Consider the following 15,490-nt stretch of genomic DNA (forward strand, 5'->3'; position numbering starts at 1 on the left):
CCAGACCCACCAATACAGTTGACTTTTAGCTACCACCTTAGTCAACTAGGGATGGACAATAAATGGCAGCACTGCCAGCAACACCCAAACCCCTTTCCTACATTTTTTTTTCCTGTTTTAAATCCTGGGGTTTAAACGATAGAAAGGGATTTCACTGCTCTACAGATAAACATTTCTCAGAATGGAATATTTGATTTCAGAAAATAAAGAGGTACAAGGGATGGACATTTCTTGCAGAACAGGACCAATATTCAACCACACATTGTTAGATATAGAATTATACTGTTAATTAATATTAACTTTGACAGAAGAATGAGCGTTTAGAAATTTTTCATGATGCAATTGAAAAGCTATATTTTCTGTGGTGTAATATAACAGCTCATTTCATGTCACTCCAGAAATTCGACTGGATAATTCCAGGCACAAGTTATCTCTACAGTCCAACACAATTTCCCAATCTAATGCTCCTTTTGGAGCATAATGGGGGGGACAACACCATTATTGGCTACTCCTGAGACAGCTGACCCTTGTCAATGCAATGCCAGATCAGGACCTCTGTCAGGTAAATGCACTCATCCTTAATTTCCTTCAAATTACCATTCAAATTACTTTTCATCCTTCTGCACCCCCTCCTGCAATGCACTGAACTCCCCCCTCCCCACACCCCAACTGTCCCAAGATGTTGTTCCCAATCCACTAATTTCTGGATCTCTGATGCACCCTCTGCCAATTATCTTGTCAACAGACATTTTCACAACCCACCGCACTTGCCTTGACCCAAACTGCTGCACCGAAATTGTATCTCACAACTGGCCAGGGTCTGATTTTCATTCCCGTGGGTACACTAACAAAGTTTACAGTGAGGTGCCCTTGACTGAAACAATCATTGGTACCTTACTGCAACACTCATCCAGCTTATCCACTTGAGAGCACTAGAATTTCTTGGCTACAGTTTGTTCCATTCCCTCTTCTGGTAACATTGCATTTTGCAAGGCCCTCATACAAGCTTCATTTTCTGATCACGAAGTGATTGGTTCTGTGGACATTAAAACCTAAGTTTTCACATTTTAAGGATTCCTCACAGTGCCAGACTTAGCAGATCAACTTTGAGACAATTATGAGTGAATTCTCATTGGAAACATTCAATCTAATCACAGTGGACTCAACTATTTATCGGTTGGCCTCAGTGTTCTAGAAAGACATTTAAATTTACCATTCCTCTCAGAATGCTCTACGAAGGAAAACCAGATAATATGCAAAGTTCTGTATCATCAGTTACAAATACGTTCTTAAGATCAAAATAATCTTTCGTTCCAAAGGCAAGTAATAGTAAATGTAAGAGATTCATTTTGCACTTCCTGACAATTGCTGTACAACCACAAATTAGTTTCAGCAATCCAGTTTTATTTCTAACACTTGTTAAAAAGCCTCAAAACCACATTGCTCAAGAGATTGAATGCAGAATCCTCTTCCCTTGATCCTTTGGAGTTCTGTTTCTCCTACAATTTTCTGGAAACCAAACATTTGCTTTGCTTAAACAATACTTTTTGCATTAACCAATTCATTTCTCAGTACAGGATTTGAAATGGTACAATTTATAGGCCTCAATCTTCGACTAGGTTTAGCGATTTATAAAAAAAGGCATCAGGGTCTATATTGCTCTAAAGAGTTTTTAAATTTCATTTGGCAGGTCATGTAAAATATCACTATCAATTTCACTATATTTCTTATTTAAAATTTTAAATTTTATTTACAGTGTGGTAACAGGCCCTTCCGGCCCAACGAGTCCGCGCCGCCCATTTTAAACCCCCAAATTAACCTACCCATACGTCGTTAGAATGTGGGAGGAAACCGGAGCACCCGGAGGAAACCCAAGCAGACACAGGAGAATGCACAAACTCCTTACAGACAGCGATGGGAATCGAACCCCGATCGCTGGCGCTGTAATAGCGTTGCGCTAACCGCTACACTACCGTGTATATATTTTTGGTGGCTAGTTGGGAATCACTTTTGTTTTAAAAGTCTCTGGATTGCAGGAGGAAGGAAATGAAATGATGGATGTTACATATTTAAGTTATTTTTCGTTTTTTAAGACTGCAGTCATCCACTTGCGAGCACTGGCATTTTCGAACAGTAGAATTTCTTGGCTTCTGATTTCCTTGGCTAAGTTGTAGTTTCCCATATCCCATGAAATACTTCATATGCCTTGGTAGCTTCAGAAGTTTTTTAAAAACTACTTTTATTTATTCTTGGAATGTGGACATTGTCAGAACGTAGGCAATATTTGCATTTGTTGTGCATTCCATTGAGTTGATCTTGAAAAGCTTGCTGGGCTACTTAAGTGGGCAGTTAAAGAGATGGAACAGAAGTTTGAGCAAAGGACATATAATGTGAGGAATTCAGCTTTCTAGCCTTAAAGGGATATTAATGAATCAGTCAGATTTAAGCAATATTTTACTTTAAACTTCCATTGATTCCAATTTTATAATTTAAACAATTAAAATTGGCAAACAGACCGGGCCTCTGGATTACTAGTCCAGTGACATGGCCCCTCTGTCCAATACACAAGGACATAAGATATGGGAGCAAGAGTAGACCATTCAGCCCATCAAGTCTATTCCACCATTCAACAAAATCATGGCTGATCTTCTGCTTCAAAATCCATTTGCTTGCCCTATCCCCAAATCCCTCAATTCCTTCAACATCTGAAAATCTATCAGCCTCTATTTTGATGTCAATAAATGACTGGGCCTCCACAACACTCCAAGGTAGAATGTGTCAAAGATTCACCACAAATGAAGACATTTCTTCTCATCTCAGTACTAAATGGCCTACTCCTTATTTAGAGACTGAGATCCCCAGCTCTAACTTTCTCAACCACGGGAAACACATCTAACCTGTTGAACTCTTTAAGAATTTTATATGTTTAATGAAGTCACCTCTCATTGGTCTAATATCTAGTTTACTCAATCTCTCCTCATAGGACTGACCTGCTACACTCCAGTGAACTGCTGCACTCCCTTAATAGCAAGTATGTCCTTCTTTAGGTGAGGAGAGTAAAACTGTACACAATACTGCAGGCACAGTCCAACGTAGCTGAAGCCACACCCAAAGGAGCTGGAGGAACTCAGCGGGTCAGGCAGCATCTATGGAGGGAAATGGATAGTCGATGTTTCGTTTATAGCAAGACACCTTTCCTCTTGTACACAAATCCTTTTGCAATAAAGGCCAACATATCATTTGCCTTCCTCTTTGCTGCTGTCATTGCCGTCAGTGACTTATTTACAAGACCACCCAGATCTCTTTGTATATCATCATTCCCCAGTCTCTCACCATTTAAAAAAAACTCAACATTTCTGTCTTTCCACTAAATTGGAGATCTTGTACACTTTCATGTGTTCTTCTGTCTGCCATGTTGTTGCTTATTCATTAAACTTGTCCATATCCCCTTAAAGCCTTTTTGCATCTTCATAACTACTCACACTCCCACTTAGTCTCATGTTTATACATACGTTTTTTCAGCCATTGGCTCTATTCTATGCCTACATGGCATCTTCATCTTTGAAAGGTAACAAAATAATACAACAGTAGACCTTCAAGGTTTCAACTCCAAAGCAAATTTATTAAGCTATAATCAGAATAAATAAGAGACAATATACAGTATATTTTCAAAGTGGTTTTTAGCTTAACTTGCTCTTTGTTGTAATAGAAAAATTTACAACATCTACACTATGCTAAGACATAAATCACATTTCTTTCTGGAGGTTGTTTTTATTTTCTTGCTGACTAAAGAAGTTGTCTGACCTCACAAGGTCTCTTCAAAGCTGTCATAGACTCATTGATGTGTAATAGATAAGGTAATAAATTTTCTTAGACTGGGACCAGTCAGAATAAAGTAAGCTACCTTCCAAAAATATCTATCAATCAGAAACATAATTGGAAATAACAATCACACATTATTTTTAATTGAATAAATTAGACTCGCTCTCTCTCTCTCATACCCATTTTCAAACAAGCCAATTAAATACTGCAAGAAATCCATCAGAATTAGTTGAAATATTCTAAAAGTCAAGCAGATTTTCACTCCTGCATCTTGTGACATAATAAATAAATGAATACTATTCATTTTTGGGCAAAAATGCTTAACCATCGCAAGGAGTTCTGCAGGAGTTTTAAAGCGCTGAAAAATGATGAAATAAGTGTTAATAGAGCTCTAGACATATACAGCACAGACAGAGGTCCTTTGGCCCACCATGTCAATGCCAATCATCAAGTACCTATACTAATCCCTTTCACCAGCACTAGGTCTGTAACATTCTATACTTTGGTGATTCAAGAGCTCTTCTAGATACTTGTTAAATGTTGGGAGAGTCTCTGCCTCCACCTCCTGCTTAGGCAGGGAGTTCCAGATTCCTTCTGGTGGAAATGTTCTTCCTCAGGTCCCTTCTAAATCTCTCACCAACCAATGGCCATCAGTTGTCAATACCTCTCCTGATGAGAGAAATTTCCTATTATCTGGCCTAATGTTTGTATTTCAATATAGTCAGAATTCAGGAAAATAGAATCAGCACTTTTTAGCATCTCACTTCTTCACATTGTCAGAAGCATTTAACATTAATAAATTGTTCTTAAGGCATAATTCTCGTTGTGCTGAAGGCAACCAAAGCAAATAAATGACAGGTTAATCTGATTTTGAAGGAGTTGCTTCTGTAACGTTCAAAGCATAGAACTAGATACATTTTGCTCAACAGATATATGTTATGGTTTAAGCTCCATGAAGCTTCCTCCCACCCTATTTTATCTCAGAATAACCTATTTTCCCCCTTGCATAGTTATCTAAATTTCAAGTGTAATTATGCTATTTTAATACATCCAATGGTTGAGTCAGGAAAAATAAATGGTCATATCTTGGACAGATTCAATCAGGGTGATGGTGTGAACACTATCAGTCTCGCAGTGGAATTGATCACCCAAAAATTAGCCCTTATGTCTTAAGGCATGGAACCAAGGATTCCATTAACATTTTTAATAACCTTGTCTATCACTAGTGTAAGATTTACTGATCTGAAAATCAGCATTTTCTCTCTGTTTCTGTACCCGATATAAAAATGTGCAATTACAACATACTTCTTTCCCCATTCTAACATATATTGCCTTACATTTTATCAGCATTGATTTGCTTCTACAATACGTCTGCACCCAAGCACAAGGTTGTTTCAGCAAGGCAGCTTTAGAATTAAGCTCAGTATTTATTTGGCAAAAGAGTTTTAACATCCTATTCAATTTGTTGATTGCTGCATTACAATAACTGGGCATGGTTAGCATTAAGCTTATTATCACTCCTCAATTGCTTTCAACAGCTTACCTTCTCAGTTTGACATTATTCATTGACTAGTTATGTCTTCATTTTTTATTTTCTTCCAACAATGTTATATTTTGCACTTTTCTTGATTCAATTTCATTTGCTATAATTCTCACCACTTAAAAATATTTTATACATCCTCTTTAACTGAGTCATCAGTCTCAAATATTCTCCCAAGTTGAGCATTTGTAAATTTGAGTATGTAGAATTCTATTTAAGAACATTTTTTCTAAATTAGAAACAGCAGTGGTCAGAGGGGCATGTAATACAAATGTTTGGCCAAATATCAATTTGCTAAATGGCATTCATTGAGTTTTATCTGGCATAGCCTCTCCTTGCAGCTTGTACAGCAGCCGTTGCTTTAACTTTATCAATGCTTTTCTAGAGGTCCTAAATAGAACCTGCAAAAAATATTAAGGCTCTGGCCATTCTTCTTATTGGTTATAACTTGCTTCTTTCTAATTGGTTATCTCCTCCTTTCGTTATTTATCAGGGATATTACATAAAAGCCATCTCATCAATACATTTAACATATAATTCTCTGAAATATCATCAGCTTTTCACCTTCTCCAAATAAATACTAAAATAAAATGTTTTTTGTGGCACATAAAAACAGCAGGAAAGTGATGCTGAAATAACAAGTCTACAGAAGGGTGATGCAGGCTCAAGGGGCCAAATGGCCTTTTCCTGCTTCTGTTTCTCATGATCTCAGTTCCTCTTGTCAATATTCTGTATGACCAAGTAGGAAGACATTGTTAACTTGAAGGGAAGAAAACAGAGAGGGAGAAATTGGAAAAATAAACTCAATTTCTACCGCTCTTCAAATGAAAACAAAATTTAATCCTGAGGAATTGCTTGATTTCTTCCTTGCAGTTTCCCCTTCAATGTGCCTCATATCTGTTACAAAAAGTACTTTGCAGCAATCTAAACATTACTTCTTGACATCCTTAGAAGTTCCATTTCTAATCAGTCTGACTTCATCTCATACTGGACTTCTGACTTCACAGCAAGTCTATTTTGGTGCACAGAGTACTCAAGCTCCTATATCCAACTGTTTTTTTATTGACATTAACAATTAATGTATAATTTAAATAGCGTGCAGAATCACTATTTTGGTTTATTCACACCGGTGTTTGCTAAACTGGGAGAAATAAGTTTTTGGTTACTTATATGATATGCATGCAAGGGTATCAGCTATTAGTTATACTCACCTTCACAAATCCAGCTCCGTTGATTTCAATTAACTTCCACTGACTTCACTATGGCAACTATTTGTGCAGCTTCATGTCCCTTGTTCCTGGTGTAGAATCCCCATCCTAACAACATTATCAGAACTAGACTGTCATTTTAAAAATTACTGAAATTTAGCTGTAGCCACACAATGAATTGGGGACAGGAACTCACCAAAATTAATGTAATCAAAATAACAGTAATTAATAAAAATGGCACAGAAGAGTGACAAACCTTCATGACCAAATGGTTTCCATCCCAGGGTTTTAAAGGAAGTAATCAAGAACACTGCAGATGCCCTAATTATAATTTTCTGAAGTTCCCTCTATTCAAAAATCAGGAAATTATAGTTAGCCTAACATCTGTAGTCAGGAAAATTAGTAGAGTCTGTAATTAACGATAGAGTGGCTGAATACCTTGAAAACGTTCAGTTGATCTGAGAAAGGCTGTTTGGATTTTTAAAGAATAAGTCATGCTTACTGAGTTCAATTTGGATTTTTTGAAGAAGTGATGAAAATACTGCAAGGGATCATCTATGGGGGTGTTAATAACATGGACTTCTAAATGGTTTTAAATGTTAAGTTCCTGATAAGAGATCATTGACTAAAGTTGAAACTCATGAAGGCATACTTTTGATCTGGCTAGGAAACCAGATGAGCATCAGGTGACAGAGAGTAGCAATATGAGCAAGTTCTTCAACTGGTGTCCCACAAAGTTCTGTTTTGAGGCTGCAGCTGGTCAGTCTACTTACAAGCAACTTAGCAACAAACAAGATGCTGGAGGAACTCAGCCGGTCAGGCAGCATCTGTGGAGGGAAATGGACAGACAATGCTTTGGGTCCAGACCCTTAACTTAGATGATGGTATGGAAAGCTGCTTAACCACATTTGTCGATGACTCAAAAGATATGTGGCATTGTAAGCACTGTAGATGTAAGCATTATGTTATGAAGAGATATTAGTAGATTGATTGAATGGGGAAAACTATGGCTAACGGAACTCAACATAGCTAGAGATGAAGTCATCCAAGTGGATTATTAATAAATCAAGAATAGGTACAGAAAATAATCAGAAAGACATGTTTTGCTGGCCTAAGTATCTTGACTACAAGGGGATCAAAGTTATGTTATAACTATACAAAGCCCTGGTTATATTATTTTAATATTTCAAGTTAACTAGTTAACATTTCAGGTTGATGACCTTGCATTCATCTGAAACATCAACCCTTTTTCTCTTTCTACCTGACCTGCTAAGTATTTCCAGCATTCGTTATTTTTAATTCATAGTTCCAGTATCTGCTATATTTTGCTTTTGGAATTCTGTAGCCAGTTCTGAACAAACTCCTTCAGATAATATGCTAACCTGGAGGGAGTGCAGCATAGGTCCACAGGAATGATACATGGACTATCTGGCCAAGTTAAAAGGAGAGATTTACAGAAATGAGCTTTATATTCCCTGGGATTTAAAAAGTTAAAGGCTAATTTGATTGAAATTTTCCATATATTAAGGAGACCTGATGGGGTATATTGGGGGAGATATTTCTGGGTTTTTTTGTAACTTTAAGACTAGGGACTATCATCTAAAACTTAGAGCCACGCCTTTCAGAAGTTAAGTTAGGAAATACTTTACAAGCAAAGTGAAATAGAAATTTGGAACCCTCTTGTGGCAATGGATGTTAGTCAATTATTAATGTTAAACCTATGATTGGTAGACTTTTGAGAACCACTGGTATTAAGGGAAACATAAGAACATAGGAAATAGGAGCAAGAGTAGGCCATCTCCACCATTCAATAAGATCATGGCTGACCTGGCTGTGGACTCAGATCCACCTACCTGCCTTTCCCCCATAACCCTTAATTCCTCTACTGTGCAAAAATCTACTTAACTGTGTCTTAAATATATTTAATGAGGTAGCCTCTACTGCTTCCCTGGGCAGAGAATTCCACAGATTCACTGCTCTCTGGGAAAAGCAGTTTCTCCTCATCTCCATCCTAAATCTGTTCCCCCGAATCTTGAGGCTATGTCCCCTAGTTCTAGTCTCACCTACCAGTGGAAACAACGCTCCTGCCTCTATCTTATCTATCCCTTTCATAATTTTATGTTTCTATCAGATCCCCTCTCATTCTTCTGAATTCCAGTGAGTATAGTCCTAGGCAACTCAATCTCTCCTCATAGGCTAACCCCTTCATCTCTGGAATCAACCTGGTGAACCTCCTCTGCACCACCTCCAAAGCCAGTAGATCTTTCATCAAGTAAGGAGACCAGAACTGCACGCAGTACTCTAGGTGCAGCCTCATCAGTACCCTGTACAGTTGGAAAATGGGAAAGAATATAGGGAAAGAATGAGAATATGGAAATGTGTCACATTCGGGTGACCACACATTCCTATTTGGTCAGGAGGTTAACATCCATGAAGATCTAGTCCCATCCTCAGGCCAAGTGATCCTATGACAGCATTTGTCACTGAGCTATTATTGACTCAGGGTCTGTGATTAGTGACAAACTATCTGCACTCACAGCTGACCTTGCACTTGGGGAATTGTCTCCTCTTCACCCTCCCTATGATCTATTGCAATGGATGACATCAACTTCTGGACTTCTGCATTTGATTGCACCCACAGATTTATGTGGAGGTTGATAATGTCTGCTAACACCTGAGTTTTGTTGAGATAACCCTACAAAATGAAGGCCATAGTTAGCATAGTATGGCTTGCACAGAATCCAGCCAGCAGCTGCAACTATTGGGACCTGGCTACTGACAATAAATCCGCAGTGCCAGAAGGGCTTTGTAGCAGGATCGTGTTGGCTTGGTAACACAGGTCAGGGTGGGGCTGGAGGGGAAAGGCATCATGTCCCACTCACACCAATCCACACATAGTGTGCATTGTGAGTACCACTCCCAACCCTATGAGTATTAAACACATTGACAGCAGAGTTTGAGAAAAAAGGCTTTCATTTGCAAAATAATATAATAAATATTACAACTAGAACTTGAAGACATGGGCCAGTTTGATCCTTCACAGAAAATCATCTCCACCAATCCAATAAATACTGTGATGATGAAAGCAAAGCTGGATATTCTGCAGTGTGACTCACTTCCAGACACCCCATTGCCTTTTCACCACCTACAGAGTACAAGTAAGGAGTGTTTGGAATACTTTTCACTCGCCTGGATGAATCCTGATCCAACAACAGTCAAGCAGCTTGACATTATTCAAGTCAAAGCAGGCTGTTTGGCATCCCATTCATCACGTCAAACATTAATTGTTCCCACCACCAAAACACAGCAGCACTAAATGCTTCGCTGTTACTCACCTAGGATATTCCAACAGCACACTGCAAATTGACACTTTACCACCAGAAACAAGGGCAGCAGATGCATAGGAACATCACTACCTGCAGGTTCCCCTCCATGTCACACACCATCCTGTTCTAAAAATCTATTGTCATGCCTTCATCATTGTATGGTCTAAATCCTGGAACTCTCTATCCAACAGTGTCATGGGAACATCTTCATCAGAAGGACTACAGTGGTCAAGAAAGTCACTCACCATCACCTCCAGGGCAATTACGATTTGCAACAGGTATTGGCGTTGCCAATGATACACATAACTCCTTAAATGAATCTTAAAAATGTCATACCTTGTACATTGACAATGCCTCCTGCGTCAGAAGATCAGCATGTGTGTCAGACTAGAACAAACACCATACGTAATAATCTGGAAAAATATTGAGGTTCAATTAGACCATGCTCCATGTATATACTTTTTAAATGAAACATATCTCATCATTTAGAAAAGGTAGTTATCCTAGTCTCAGAATGTGATATCAGGAAACTTAGAAAATATCAATGGGATTACACAAAATCAGCATGGATTAAGGAAAAGTAAATCATGTTTGACAAACTACTGGAGTTTTTGAGCATGTAATTATGAGAACAGTTAAGGAAGAATCAGTGAATATGGTGCAATACACAAAAAATGCTGGAGGAACTCAGCAGGTCAGGCAGCATCCATGGAGGGAAATAAACAGTTGACATTTCGGGCCGAGACCCTTCATTAGGACTGGAAAGGTCCTAATGCAGAGGCCAGCATAAGAAGGTGGGGGGAGGGGGAGGAGCACACGCAGGCAGGGGACAGGTGAGTTCAGGTGATAGGCGAGTCCAGGTGAGAGGGGAAAGGTAGGTGGGTGGGGGAGGGGGAGAAGATGTAAGAAACCGAGAGGTGATAGGTAGAATATGGTGTATTTGGATTTTCATAAGGTTTTGATTAAGTAACACATAAGAGGTTAGTGTGCAAAACTAAGGGATGTGTGATTGAGGATAATATATTGGAATGGATTGAAAATTGATTGACAGACAGGAAGCAGATAATAGGATTAAATTGGTCTTTTTTGGGATGACAAGTGGCAATTAGTAGATTACAATAATGAAAATACAAACAGAAAATGTTGCAACACTCAGCAAGTCAGGCAGCAACCATGGAAAGAGAAGTGGAGTTTCAGGTCAAAGAGCTTTTATCTGAACTGGGGGTAGAGAAAACAAGCAGCAGGGTGGGTGGGGAGGGATAAAAAGACAAAGGCAATGACTCTGATAGAGCAAGGCCAGCGATGAGGTCATCAGGTCGATAGATAAACGGGGGCAGCTGGAGAGTGACGACACAAAGGAATGTAAGGGTTGGGAAATACAGAGCTGTGAGACATTCCCAGCAGGTCAGGCTGTGTTAACGGCAAGGGAAAAACTGAGCCTCTATCACAAATGGATGGTCTGGCCCAAACTGATACAGACAGAGAAAACAAATTACTTGAAGTTGTGGAATTTAATATTCTTTCCAGAAGGATGTAGTATGCCCAGACGGAAGATAAGGTGTTGTTCCTCAAGCATATGTGAAGCTCATTATAACAGTGCATAGAAACCCTGCTCCACAAAGCAGTTAGACTGAATGGCCTACTCCTGTATCTATCTTCCTGATACTATAACAATCAAAACTGGTAAACAATTTAGACAAAGCACACTCTACAATATATATTTATTTGGACCACTGCTTGTTAAAATAATACCTCATCACAAAATTTCCAAACCTGCACGTCCGATGAGAGGAATCTGCAGAGATCAACAAAATCTTTATTTCACCCCTATTCAATATGAGATGAAATATCCATATCATACATTAGCAATAGTACAGGGTTATTATTTTACCTTCCTTTGAAATTCTCTCCCCATTTCTCTGCTCTCACTTTAGCTCTGTACAGTAGATTAAACAAGGGTAATGTTAATATGAATAATTTTCCCTATTACTTCTGTAGGATAGAAACAGATCCAGAATGGAGTCTTAAGAGTTTTTCTGTATGTTACTACTCTTAATATCATTTAAGATGAACACATTTAATTTGCAAATACAATAACAGAAGAACAATATGCAAATTTTAACTCAGCCAGGTTCCTGCACTGGGTGTGATTAAGGAACCTTTGCAGTGAAAATATTTGAGGTCAATGGATCTGGTTGTCCGGTAGCTCAAGCAGATGAGTGCTTTACCAATGTTCCATGTTCTAAGTTCAGGTCACTTGGCTCAACCAGAACTCAGCATACCTGCTTCATGAGTGACATCTTTGCATTGAGGATGAAGTGCCACAGAATTCTACCTCAAGGAGAGATGTAATGAGTTGCATTTGAATGTTCTCCCTGCTGACAGTTGTAGGCTTGCTTTGATGGGAGTCATGAAATGATCCTTGTATCTTGGCTGCAAGAAGTTGCAGTTGAAATGTGTAATGATCCATAAATGGAAAATTATTTTTTAAAATAAAGATTAGTCTCAAGAAGTAGTTCTTGGATCTTTATTACTATTAACTGACATATCATAACCAGTCACTTTCTAAGTTTGCATTACACCTTTCATGAAACAATAAGATATCTTTATTAGTCACGTGTACATCGAAACACACAGTGAAATGCATCTTTTGCGTAGAGTGCTCTGGGGGCAGCCCGCAAGTGTCACCACATTTCCGGCGCCAACATAGCATGCCCGCAGCTTCCTAACCTGTATGTCTTTGGAATGTGGGAGGAAACCAGAGCACCCAGAGGAAACCCACGCAGACACGGGGAGAACGTACAAACTCCTTACAGACAGTGGCCGGAATTGAATCCAGGTCATTGGTGCTGTAATAGTGTAACGCTAACCGCTACACTACCGTGAACATGATCCCCAAAATATATAATAAAATACCCAGATTCTGACTTAGTTGCAACAAACATTAAATAGATTTGTGGGAAAATTATTCGCAAGTCTGATAAATATCGATTTTAGACTTAGTCAACCAGTACCATATATGTAAAGAGTTGACTTTGTAGAAGGAATGTTTGTCATCTGCTCACTTGGACCAGTTAGTAGCACTGTTACTTGAGTTCAAAAGTCAAACCTCACTCCTTGATTTGCGAATTAATCTAATCTGACATTTCAGCCCACGGCTGAGGAAGTGTTGCATTATCATTGTCTCGTAGCAAAGTATATTAAATTGTTCCACTGAGTCAAATACACCTTACTGGCTCTATGGCATTCTTTGAAGCCAGTAAGAAATTTGGTGTTCCAACCAATCTTCCTTCTTCAGTAATACCACCAGATGCAAATCAACTCACTAATTTTTTTTCATTTTGCTGAGTACATCTTATCATATCTCTCATATGACCCAAGGCATTCTTTTCAAGTGACTTACTTTGAAGTGAAGTCATTGTCTCTTGTTGATAAATCAGTCACTCACGCTGTGCAGAGTGAGGATCTAAAAACAGCAATGAAACGAATGACACGTGGAAATGTGATGTTGTTCATAAAACCTAAAAACTTTGCCCTTCTTTGAATGTGGCATTCATGACCATGCAGTATTCTCTCAAAGTACACCATTGCTTACAGAATGGACACATGTTGTCAAAAGAGATATATCTTTGAAATATCCTAAATTTTATCAAAATCATAGATTCTTGGGGGATGAATCATGCTGTAGATAATAAAAAGGCCAGAATATTAACTGGGCATGAGGCCAGGTAACCTTCAAGCCTTGTCCACTATGTCTGACAAGAATTGATAAGCAATTGATGGGCAGAAATGGTGCAGGAAATGGTTATTGAAGACATAAGAGAATGGTCCCTGACACTAAAGTAGCAGGAAACACAAATCAGTTGGCATAATTTAAACACACCTTCATCATCCGATAATAGTAATGCTAGTTGAAACATTGTAAGATATACAAAGAATAATGAAAATCATATTGTATTGAACCCATCCTCACTGGAGTATGCATTCAGTGCCAGCTTCAAAAGGCTGAATGGCCTACAAATTTCCACAAGACCCAAAAACAAGCAGTAACACATTTTGTACCATGGGAACACTAGGTGACGTTTTAAGGACATTTTTTTGGTTTGAGAATTTCATGTGCCCTAATAGTGTTCTTGTGTTTCCAGGGAACCCAAATGACATCAATAACAGTGTCCTTCAGCCTACAAGGTTTCTATACATGTTATGATTATGAAACTCGGGTGATGCAGAACTTTCTTCAAACAAAAATCTGTGGCCAAGAAACTCATCTCTGCTGTGCTATGCTGCCAACAGTAGCTGATTTTTACTTTTAATTAAGTACTCCTTGTCACATCCTGTGGGTTCTTGGTGAGTCATATCATAAGATGACTTTGAAGCATTTACACGTCTGTAATGTGGTTGTCCTCCATTTGATCAGCCCACACTCTGACCTTGGACCTTGAAACACTAGATGCCTAAGTCCTTCCTTTTATAATTGCTTTCGATTGTTCTGATTTCAACATTCAATGCAATGGAGAGTCTATATGCCTCATCTTCCAATAAATGCAAATATATATACTAGTATCGAAGCAATTTAAACTAATTATGAACACAGGTTAAAACAGAAAATGCTGGAAACACTCAGCAGGTCAGGCAGCATCTGTGGAAAGAGAAACAGAGTGAACGTCTTAGGTAAGAAATGCTTTATCAGAACTGATAAAGAGAGAAAATAATTTAGTTTTAAGTTGACGAGAAGGGGGAGAGTGATGGCTAGGACAAAGGGAGGTTATGGTTGCCAAGGGAATAAGTTGCAGGTGAAGTCATCTGGTTGATCAAAATCTAAGTTGAGTTTATTGTGATATGCACATGCACATGTATGCACAGGTGCAATGAAAAACTTACTTTCAGCTGCATCATGGGCACATGGCATCAGATACACAACGTTCACAAGAAAATCGTAAATTAAGCTTAAATGATACATAATTTTTGCAAGAAAGAACACATTCAGAACAAATAAAACAAAGTCCATTGTAGTGCAAAGTGATCAAAGTGGTCATAGTGTAGTGGCTATATTGAGGCAGTGATTAGGGTTGTGCCAGTTGGTTCAAGGAGCAAATGGTTGAAGGGAAGTAGCTTTCCTTGAACCAGGTGGTGTGGGACTTCAGGCTTCTGTACCCCCTGCCCAATGGTAGCTGCGGGAAGATGGCATGGCCTGGATGGTGGGGATCTTTGATGATAGATGTTGCCTTTTTGAGGTAACTCCCCATGCAGATAATACCGATGGTCGGGAGGGATGTGCCCGTGATGTATTGGGCAGAGTCCACTGCTCTCTGCAGCTTCTTACATTCCTGCACATTCAAATTGCCGTACCAGACCATGATGCAACCAGTCAGGATACTTTCAATAGTACATTTGTAGAAGTTTGTGAGCGTGTTTGGTGACAAATCAAACCTCCTTAACCTCCTAAGAAGGTAAAGATGCTGGCACACCGTCCCTGTGATTACATCTACGTGTTGGCTGACTCTCTCTGCTGACTCTCTCTACCATTGATTCCCCAATGTAGACTGGCGCATGTTTGCCCTCCTTTCCCTTCCTGAAGTCAACAATCAGCTCTT

General features: G+C 38.9%; 1 protein-coding gene across 5 annotated transcripts in view; it reads right to left on the reverse strand.

Annotated features, from left to right (window-relative positions):
* Positions 1-15,490, reverse strand: part of akt3a (v-akt murine thymoma viral oncogene homolog 3a) — a 426,682-nt gene that overhangs the window by 389,063 nt on the left and 22,129 nt on the right. For 3 of the 5 annotated variants that reach the window (XM_052012966.1, XM_052012975.1, XM_052012964.1), the window contains exon 3: positions 10,233-10,309. The exons of the other annotated variants lie outside the window; for them this stretch is intronic. The gene's annotated coding sequence lies outside the window, so the exon portion shown is untranslated. The remainder of the gene's footprint in view (positions 1-10,232; positions 10,310-15,490) is intronic. 5 annotated transcript variants of the gene reach the window in all.

This window comes from Pristis pectinata, chromosome 3 (genome assembly GCF_009764475.1).
Source record: "Pristis pectinata isolate sPriPec2 chromosome 3, sPriPec2.1.pri, whole genome shotgun sequence".
NCBI classification, from domain to species: domain Eukaryota; kingdom Metazoa; phylum Chordata; class Chondrichthyes; order Rhinopristiformes; family Pristidae; genus Pristis; species Pristis pectinata.